At 34.5% G+C, this 9,508-nt stretch overlaps 1 long non-coding RNA gene across 1 annotated transcript in view; it reads left to right on the top strand.

Annotated features, from left to right (window-relative positions):
• Positions 1-4,056: 4,056 nt before the first annotated feature.
• LOC141508504 (uncharacterized) overlaps positions 4,057-9,508 on the top strand; it is a 29,820-nt gene continuing 24,368 nt past the window's right edge. Inside the window, exon 1 of the long non-coding RNA XR_012474449.1 lies at positions 4,057-4,186. This is a non-coding gene — a long non-coding RNA (uncharacterized LOC141508504). The remainder of the gene's footprint in view (positions 4,187-9,508) is intronic.

The raw sequence follows: 9,508 nt of genomic DNA, 5'->3' as shown, positions 1-9,508 counted from the left end.
GATGAGAGTTATCATCATGGATCATCATCATTATCACCACCAGCATTTTTATAGCATTTTAAGGTTTGTAAACTACTTTATAAATTAAAATAATTCCATGTGACATAGTTTCTCTTATTATTTCCATTTTACAGATGAGAAAATTAAAGCATAAGGTGGTCGACTAATGTGTCCAGGATCACACAGTATGAGTTTGCATTTGAACTCCATCTTCCAGTCTAAAAATCCAGTGCTCTATTCACTTAAGACATACAATACTAATCCTTTTGTATTGGTACAGAATGTAGAGTAAAGAGTTTCATTATGGGGAGTGAAACAAAATAGTCAATGTTTTGTGTAAGGAGATATGTGGTATGTGGTATATTTTATTTTGCCCAAGTAGTTTATATGTGTCCTATCTAAGTCTGTCTAGATGTGACTTTAAGAAACACCTGAATAGAGTGTCTCCTTTTCCCATCCTTCTCTAAGGGGAAACTGATTCCTGCCAGAAAAGGAGGCAGAAGATTGGTGCCAGAGGGTACTAGAATAGAATTATATCAATTTGTCCCCCTTTTGATATTATTGATATAGGGAAAATAATTTTTAGGTTCAAGGCTGAGTTCCTTACTGCTGTCACCTTAATGAGGAAGAAGTGCCCCAAACTATAAATCCAAGGTTTAATTTTCTTCCCAACAAAGATCAATTCCACATTGAACATACATAATAAATAACAGATAAACCCATTAATCCTAGCTGATAACAAACAGAAATCCAAAAAGTTACAAAGAAAGGAATATACTAGAAATGAATGAGCTTTCCCATTAGGAGCAAAATAAGTCAGCTCCACTGAAAGAGAAAAAACCCATATCTGACCCAAAGGGAAATTCTTTGAAGTCTCTGTTGTAGCAAGTTGAGAATAGGGAAATGATTGGATGCCTGCTCCTTTATATATTGGCTTCTTCCAGAATCTTTTTCTCTCTTCAGGGATCTGAAGAAAGTCTGGACACAAATATTTTTTCTTGAAACTGGAAGCCTTTCACAAAAACAGAACAGTGGCTAATCAATCTCCACCTATTAGGAGGGTCCTATGCAATGTTCTTTGAGGTATAGGTTACATTTACAGGAGAAGCAAATCACCATTCTTATAATTATCACTTATACATTTTCTTTATGGGGTATGCCAATTATATTAAGTTCTAAGTTAACTAAACTACCTACTCACCAGTCTATTGCCCTGTCAACCAGAATGTCTTCAAAATATTTTCTACCTTTCTGGTTCTCCAATATGAAACAAGGAAAGATTTATGAAGGAGGGAGCATTTGATTTAGGCATTAAAGGAAAGGTAAGATTTTACTAGCTAGAAATAGGAGTTTTTCAAGAGGAGAAAAATGAGCAAGTACAAAGAGCTAAGTAAGTTTAGGGAACAAGGAAGTGTTGGTTAGTTAAGGAGTGGCTAGTTTTTGGAAATTCTTGAGAGCCAGAATAAGAAGTTTGAATTTTAACTATCAGAAATGAAAAATACTAGTTATTTTTAAGCAAGAAAAAAGATACTAAAAATATGTGTAAATGATAGATTTGGGGTGTGTGAGAGAAGTGGTAGGTGAAGAAAGCAGATATCATAAGCAGTGAAAAAGTACTTTGTTCAGAGTCAGGATCTCAGTTTGAACTTTGACTTTTTCATTTACTACCTTGTGAGCTTGGACAAATAACTTCCCTTTCTCTGGGCCTCTATTTCCTTATTTGTAAAATGAGGGATCTAATTTAGATGAATGGTTCTTAAACTTTTTTGTGTCAGAGACCCCTTTAAATTCTATCAATCCCTTCTAAGAATGTTTTAAAATGCATCCAAAAAAACCAGGAAGGAAATCAATTATTTTGAAAGACAATTAAAAAAAAGTTATTAAACCCCAGGTTAAGAATTCCTGAACTAAATTATCTCTAAGGTGTCTTTCAGAACTAGATGCTATGGAACTTATGGTCTTTTAAGAGTGTGAGCTTGGATAGAAAAACAAAGAGCTAAATAAATTCAAGAGATATGATTGAGAAATGAGGAAAAAAGAGAGTGGGGAGTCAATGTTTTCCCTTGCAAGATTTCAAATTTGGGTGTCTGAGAAACATGACTCTATAAACAGAAATAGGGAAACCAGTAGGGCAAGCTAGTTTTTTGGGGGAGGGGGAGAAGATAAACTTTGTTTAGATATTTTTGGAAGGGGCTACTTGAAAAATTAGATGAATATGCTCAATGAGCAATTGGAAATAGGAAAAAGGTTAGGACTTCTCGATATTTGTTGCCAGTCAAAACAGAAGTTCAGTGCTGGGAAGCCCCCAGAACTAAATTTGCTTCTCAAACTACATCTCCTGCTTCACAGACTGCCTCCAATCTAAGTTACTTGTTTAATAGGAGAGAGAGAAACAGACTCTCACCATCCATAATCTTAGCACTATATAAGTAGATGGGAGTCAGGAGAAGAAAGTCAGGATTGAGGATTTAAATTTGAAGGTCATCTGAGTGCAATTAATAGTTGAAAACCTAGAAGTAGTTGAGATCATCAAGGGAAAGAACATAGAAAATTATGGACAAAATTTGGAAAGTTTATCATGGATAAGAAGAGCAACTAGGTGATGCGTAAATAGTGTGCCAGGCCTGAAGTCAGGAAGACAATTTCCTGAGTTCAAATTCTGCCACAGATACTTAACTGTGTGACCTTGGAAAAGTTACTTAACTGTTTGCCTCAGTTTCCTCATCTGTAAAATGAGATGGAGAAGGAAATGGCAAACCACTCTAGTATCTCTGTCAAGAAAACCCCAAATAGGATCTCAAAGAGTTGAATACAACTGAAAAATGACTGAATCGCAACACAAGGAGTAAATGAAGACAGAGGAAACAGTTGCCAAAGAATTATTAAACCAAGATATCATAATGTCTAGAGTCAAAAGGAGACTTAGAGGAAGAAGAAATGGTTAATGAGGCTAAGTGTAAAGGAAGACCAAAGGTGATAACAGTTAGATGATAGGGAGTATAGAGCATTGGGCTTGGAGTCAGGAAGAAAGAGTTCATTTCCTTCCTTACACATTTAGTTGGTATATGACTCCAAATGAGTCACCTTATCTCTTTAGGTCTCAAACTCCTCATTTGTAAAATAAAGGTTCTTTGAGGACTTCAAGGTTACAGTAACTATGCTGAAACCAGGAGAACACTGCGCACATGAACAACATTGTGAGATGATCAACTATGATAGATTTGGCTCCTTTCAGCAGTTCAATGAGCAAAGTTAATTCTAAAAGACTTGAGATCAAAGATGCCATTGACATCCAGAGAAAAAACTATGGGTTCTGAATGCAGCCCAAATCATTTTTTAAAAATTTGTTTCATGTTTTTTTTTCTTTCTTGTGGCCTATTCCCCCTTTTGTACTGATTCTTCTTTCACAACATGACTAATATGGAAATATGTTAAACATGATTATACATGTACAGCTTATGTTAGATTACTCATTATAGGAATGGGGGAGGGAAGAAAGGGAGGTAGAAAATCTGGAATTCAAAAGCTTACAAAAATGAATATTGAAAACTATCTCTACATGTAATTGGAATAAAAATAAAATCTAAATAAAAACAGTGACTATGCTGGCCCCCATTTTCTGAAGACCTGGTGTATTATATTTCATTCCTTCTTTGGTACCTTTAAGGGAATTGGAGGCAGGGTTCTAAGGCTTTCTGCCATTGACTCCAGACCCTATCAATAGTATTTTCTCAATTGTAGCATGTCTTTTGTATCCCATTTCCAGTCAGCTACTAATAGTTGGATTAGTTTTCACAAAGTTATAATTATTTCAAAGGTATAATAATATATATGCAAATATTCTCCCTAGCATAGGACATAATACTACTCTACAAAATCTCATATTCTGGGAAGGGGAAGATTAAGCTCACAGCTTAATTTAGCTCCTATACAGCCCAGTCCCAAACTACAAGTGCAAAGCCCCTCTTGAGTTCCAAAGTCCTGGCTTCTCAGAACTTCCCTGCTGGCTGCAACCTCTGACCTGGAATCCTGCCTCCAAAGTTGCCATGGCTCAATGATTCCAGGTCAAGTATGGATTCTACCTTCTGTACCTCAAACTGAGAACAAATAAAATGGAACAAACACAGATTTAAAGACACAGCCTTCCCTAGCTTATGTAGCCAAGGAGGCTACTCCCACTCACATGGTAAGGGAACAGAGGATGTCTCCTCCCATAAATAGGCGCCTCCCTCTTAGATGATCAGGATATGCCTGAAATGTAGCCCCATTTCTCTCTCTCTCTCTCTCTTTTTTTTTTTTAGATTTTTGCAAGGCAAATGGGGCTAAGTGGCTTGCCCAAGGCCACACAGCTAGGCAATTATTAAGTGTCTGAGACCGGATTTGAACCCAGGTACTCCTGACTCCAAGGCCAGTGCCTTATTCACTACACCACCTAGCGCCCCCCCCCCCCATTTCTCTTTGATTTTGTAGAAAAGAAGTCATTGGTAATTTATTTTTTCAAAAAATTGATCAATATCTTTTGCATAGCTGTAATCACTCCCACCCTAATGAATAGAGGAAGGTGAATTTTCTGACCTGACCTGTCTTTTCTCTAGGATTAAATGCAGTTAATTACTGCATAGCATTCAGTTTTATTTATTTTATTTTTGTATATTGGTTTTGCTTGTTTTATTATCCTTTGAAACTGTGTAAAGGTTTTCCATGTTTCTTTGAATCTGTCCTTGTCATTTTTCATGGTTCAAAAATCTATTATATTCATATATACCAGATTTTTTCTTAATCATTCCCCAATCAATGGGCAACTCATTTGTTTTTCTACTATTAATACTGTTACATTTAGAAACTTTCTTTCTCACCTTGAATTGGTTAAGAACTATGACTATGTATAGGTACTCAGAGTCCAAAGTATGGATGTTTTGTTCATGATCCCAAATTGTTTTCCAGAAGGGATAACCAATTCATAATTCCATTATTCCTAACTTTTTCAAGTACAATTTGAATATAATGATTAGGATGGAAGTCAATTGTAAGAGATTAATAAGTGAGTGGATTCTGAGATAGTAGAAAAAGCAAAGATAGTGTTGAAAGGAAAAAAGGTAAGCCATTAGTTCAATGTCATGGCAAGATAGAGGGAAGTTTTTGTATTTATTTTTAATATATATGTTACTCAAGCATATTTGTAGGCTAAAAAGAATAATCCAGTTGAGAGGAAAGGACTGAGAACATAAGCAAAGGATATAAGAAATGGAACAAAGTTCTAAAATTTGTCTCTAAACAAATATGAGAATGGGACCCAAAATAGAAATAGAGATATTTAGATACTCCCCCAACCCCGCCCCAGTAATAGAAGGGAAAAGAATGTGAGTAAAGATATAGAGAAATTTTGTAATAGAAAAGAAAGAAGTTGAAGGAGTTTAATCTTAAATTGTTTTGAAACAAGAGGTGGTCATCTGCTGAAAGTTAAGGAAGATATGGCTGGGGACTTGAGAAAAGAGGGAAATGTTGAAACAGTCTTGGGAAAATCAGAAGGTATTTGATTAGGGATGAGTGAAGAGATTATACAGCTGAAACAAAAGACCAAAAAGTTCAGATGAGGTTAAATAGTTGAAATTTGTACATGACTCCATCAGTATGGTTTCATATTTTCCCCAACAATTATGTAATAGGGAAACAGAGGAAAATGTCTAGTCCCTAGTTCTGCTTGATGGTAAAAGCAGGGGCTAGTGCATTTCTGATCCTACTAAAATTAAAGTCACCTTTTCCCACTAACATGAGTAAGTAAAAGTTACATATTTGAAAGCTGATGATATTATTTCTTACCTGAAAGTATGGTACTATGGAAAAAGAATTTGAGTCTGGACTTGGGTTCAAAATGCATTTCTGAAGGCTACCTGTGTGACTTTGGAGTGCCATTTATAACAAGAGCCATTCCCCAACAGATAAAAAATCAAAGGATAAGAAAAGGTAATTTTCATAGAGAGAAATCTAAGCTTTCAACAGACATTTTAAAAAATGCTCTAAAACATTAATAATTAAAGATATTCAAATTAAAGTAATTCTAAAAAAGGAAAAAAATGGTAATTGTTGAAGAGGTTCTAGGGAAATATATATACACACTAATGTATTGTTAAAGCTGTGATTGGCTCAACCAGTCTGGAAATAACCAAAGTCACATTATATATGTACACACACACGTGTGTGTGTTTATATGTATGTAAGTGGGTATTTATCCTTTGATCCACAACATCAACAACCACTATTTGGCCTATTCCCCGAAGAAATTAAAATAATCGCTTCCAGTATTTATATAAAATTTAATATTTTTAAAGTGATTTACAATTATTATTTCATTTTAGTCTTCTTACAACCCTAGGAAGTAGATGCTATTATTAATCCATTTTACAGATGAGGAAACTAAGGCAGTGATGTATGCCCAGGGTCACAGAGTTAGTCAGTGTCTGAGACTGGTCAGGACTCCAGGTCCATCACTTTATCCACTCTACTACCTAGGACCCATATGTTCACAATTATTTTCAACATCTCTATTTGTAATAGTAAAGGACTAGAAATCAATAGTTTACCTATTAGGGAACAAATTATGGTAAATATAAAAATGGAATATTATCAAACTGTAAGAAATGATGAAATATGTTTATGAAGAAAATTGGGAGGATCTATATGAACTGATAGAGAGTGAGGTAAGCACAATCAGGAGGACAATTTATGGAATAACAACATTATTAAAAAGACAATTCTGAAAGACCTGAGATCTCTGATCAATACAATGACAGACCATTCACAAACTTCAAAGAAGTGATAATGAAGCTTGTTAACTATCTCTTGATAGAAGCTGTTCTATTCAAGATGTAAAATGAGACATACATTTTCAGAAATATTTAAAATGGGAATTTATTTTGCTTAAGCCTACATGTATATGTCTTTTAAAAGGGTTTTGTTTTTGTTTTGTTTTTGTTTTTTTCCTGAATGGGGGGGTAGAGGTAGATTAAGGGAGAACAGGAATAGGACAGCAAAAAGAAAAGAGAGTTATTGGAGCAATTTGGGTTTTTTTTTTTTTGGTAAGGTAATTGTGATTAAATGACTTGTCCAGAGTCACATGGCAAGAAGCATTATTATTTTTTTTTAATAGAGGGAAAAGAACAGAAAGAAGGCTTGGAAGTACATCAGACAAGCATGATAATGTTTAAAACTATAGATTGATGTTATTAGAAAGCAAACTGTACATAATAGAGATCTGTAGTTTCATGTACACCCCTCATTTCCTGTCATACTATGTAGGCAGATACACAATCTATTGGGTATTTAAGTTCAGAGAGAAACTTAGGGGGGAAAAAAAGGAAAGCTAGAATTCTGAGGCCCCTTCAAACAAAAGGAAAAAAGACCCTCTATTAAAAAATCCCATTAGAATTTACAATCTCTCTCTCTCTCTCTCTCTCTCTCTCTCTCTCTCTCTCTCTCTCTCTATATATATATATATATATATTATATATATATAAATTATCATCAGGATATGGAAATATATTTCTTAATTAAGGTATTTAAACTATCTGAGAAACTCCTTAGTAGAAATCAAATCCTATTAAAACCAAATTAAATGTACCTGTTTTAAAGATCAAAGATTTATATTTTAGAAGCATGGGTCATATTTTAAGATAAAATAAAGTTACTACAAATGAATATTGGCACTTTGCATATGGAAAAATGGCAGTGAATTTTTAATTTAACTAAACTTGTTTATTATGAAACATTTCATAATTTTAAAACCTATACTCATACAAAATAAAATAATATAGAACAAAAGAATTCTTTAGGTTAGGAAATTTGGAAAAAAGTAGGATTTCCTTTCAAAGTCATGTGCTCTTGATTTTACTCTGATACTCTAATAGTAGAATAGAAATCAGGAAATAAAAATCTGGGAGTATTTAATACTGATCATTATTCAGAGAACTTATAGTTGAATCAATATTTCTCAATTAATGAATTCTTTTAGTTATATTTACTCTATATATAATAATCTAAAAAAATCAGGTGCTTGCCAATTCTTTTAAAATTCATTAAAAATTCTTTGATTTCCATACTCAATTCATTATAAAGCTAGTAGTTTAAAATCCTTTTATAACTTGTTATTGAAGACACCCAAATATAACATGAATCAAAGTATGTCCTCTTGAAGATGGTAATGCAGAGCCCTAAGGTCAATGGGAATAATGGTCGAGGTACTCAGTGACTATAGCAACTGGTTGACTTTCAAAAGAGATCTTAAATTCTCTAAACATTAGTTAAAAAGGAGATTGTAGATGAAGATTGTAACCTCAGCCATGTCCATTCCCTGATCTCAGAAACAGTTAACTCAGTCACAATAGGATATGAGCTTGGGAAAAACAGTTGATCCAATCATTTCAGTCATCTCAGATTCTTTGTCACTCTATTTGTGGTTTCCTTGGCAAAGATACCATAGTGGTTTGTCACTTCCTTCTTCAGCTCCTTTTACAGATGAGAAAACTGAGGCAAACAAGGTGTAATGTCTTCATTAGGATAACAGCTAGTGTCTGAAGATGAATGTGAACTCTTGACTCTAGACCTGAAACCATTTAGTTCCTTAAATCTATCTATCTCTGCCCTATCACTTATCAGTTCTAAATCAATCTATTTACCTATGGGGACATAATTTGCCAGCTATATAATTGACAGACACAGGATTTCTATGGGGCCATATGCTAGAAATTCCCCATTGCTTACACTCTTCAAACAGAAGGCATCTAGAGAAAACAAAACACACACACACACACACACACACACACACACATGGGAAGAAATCTGGTAGATCAGACCACCATGATCATACTGCTTCACTCTGCCAAACAACTTGCCCTGTTTGTTCCTCTTACTTGGGTTCACAAACAAGTATAACTGAGCCTTTGGAGTATGCCCAGATGAACTAAAATGGAGGACCTTTTCATCCTCTACCACTAAAGAGGGGGTAACCTACTTTGGTTGGTTGTCTAACCAGAACAGGTTGCATCTTTAAAACTGGTAAGACTATGACAGAGTTCTTTTTTCCAGCTCAAAGCAGAATTGTTCTAATGAATGTTTCCCCTTAGGGCAAAATAAAGTAGGCAGGAAAGAACATAATAGGAGATTAAAAGATGACTTTAAGCCATTTTGGTCAATTTGATATGTGTAAGGTGGCATTTTGGTGTTTTAGTTGGCACTTCTCTGGTAATTGAGAGAGTTTGAAATTTTTCAAGTGATAAACAATTTGGGTTTTAACTTTCAAAAATAGTACAACCTCATACCTATCAGATTGCCTAAAATGGCAAAAAAGGAAAATTATACATGCTGGAGAGGATGTGAGAAAACCAGGACACTAATGGTCCAGCCATTCTGGAGAGCAATTTGGAAGTTTGCCCAAAGAGTAATAAAACTGCATACCCTTTGATCCCGCAATATCACTACTAGAGATCATTAAAAAGGGAAAAGTTCCACATGC

Source organism: Macrotis lagotis, chromosome 1 (genome assembly GCF_037893015.1).
Source record: "Macrotis lagotis isolate mMagLag1 chromosome 1, bilby.v1.9.chrom.fasta, whole genome shotgun sequence".
NCBI lineage: Eukaryota > Metazoa > Chordata > Mammalia > Peramelemorphia > Peramelidae > Macrotis > Macrotis lagotis.
The sequence above is the reverse complement of the archived record's forward strand: the minus strand, read 5'-3'. Positions and strand labels throughout refer to the sequence as shown.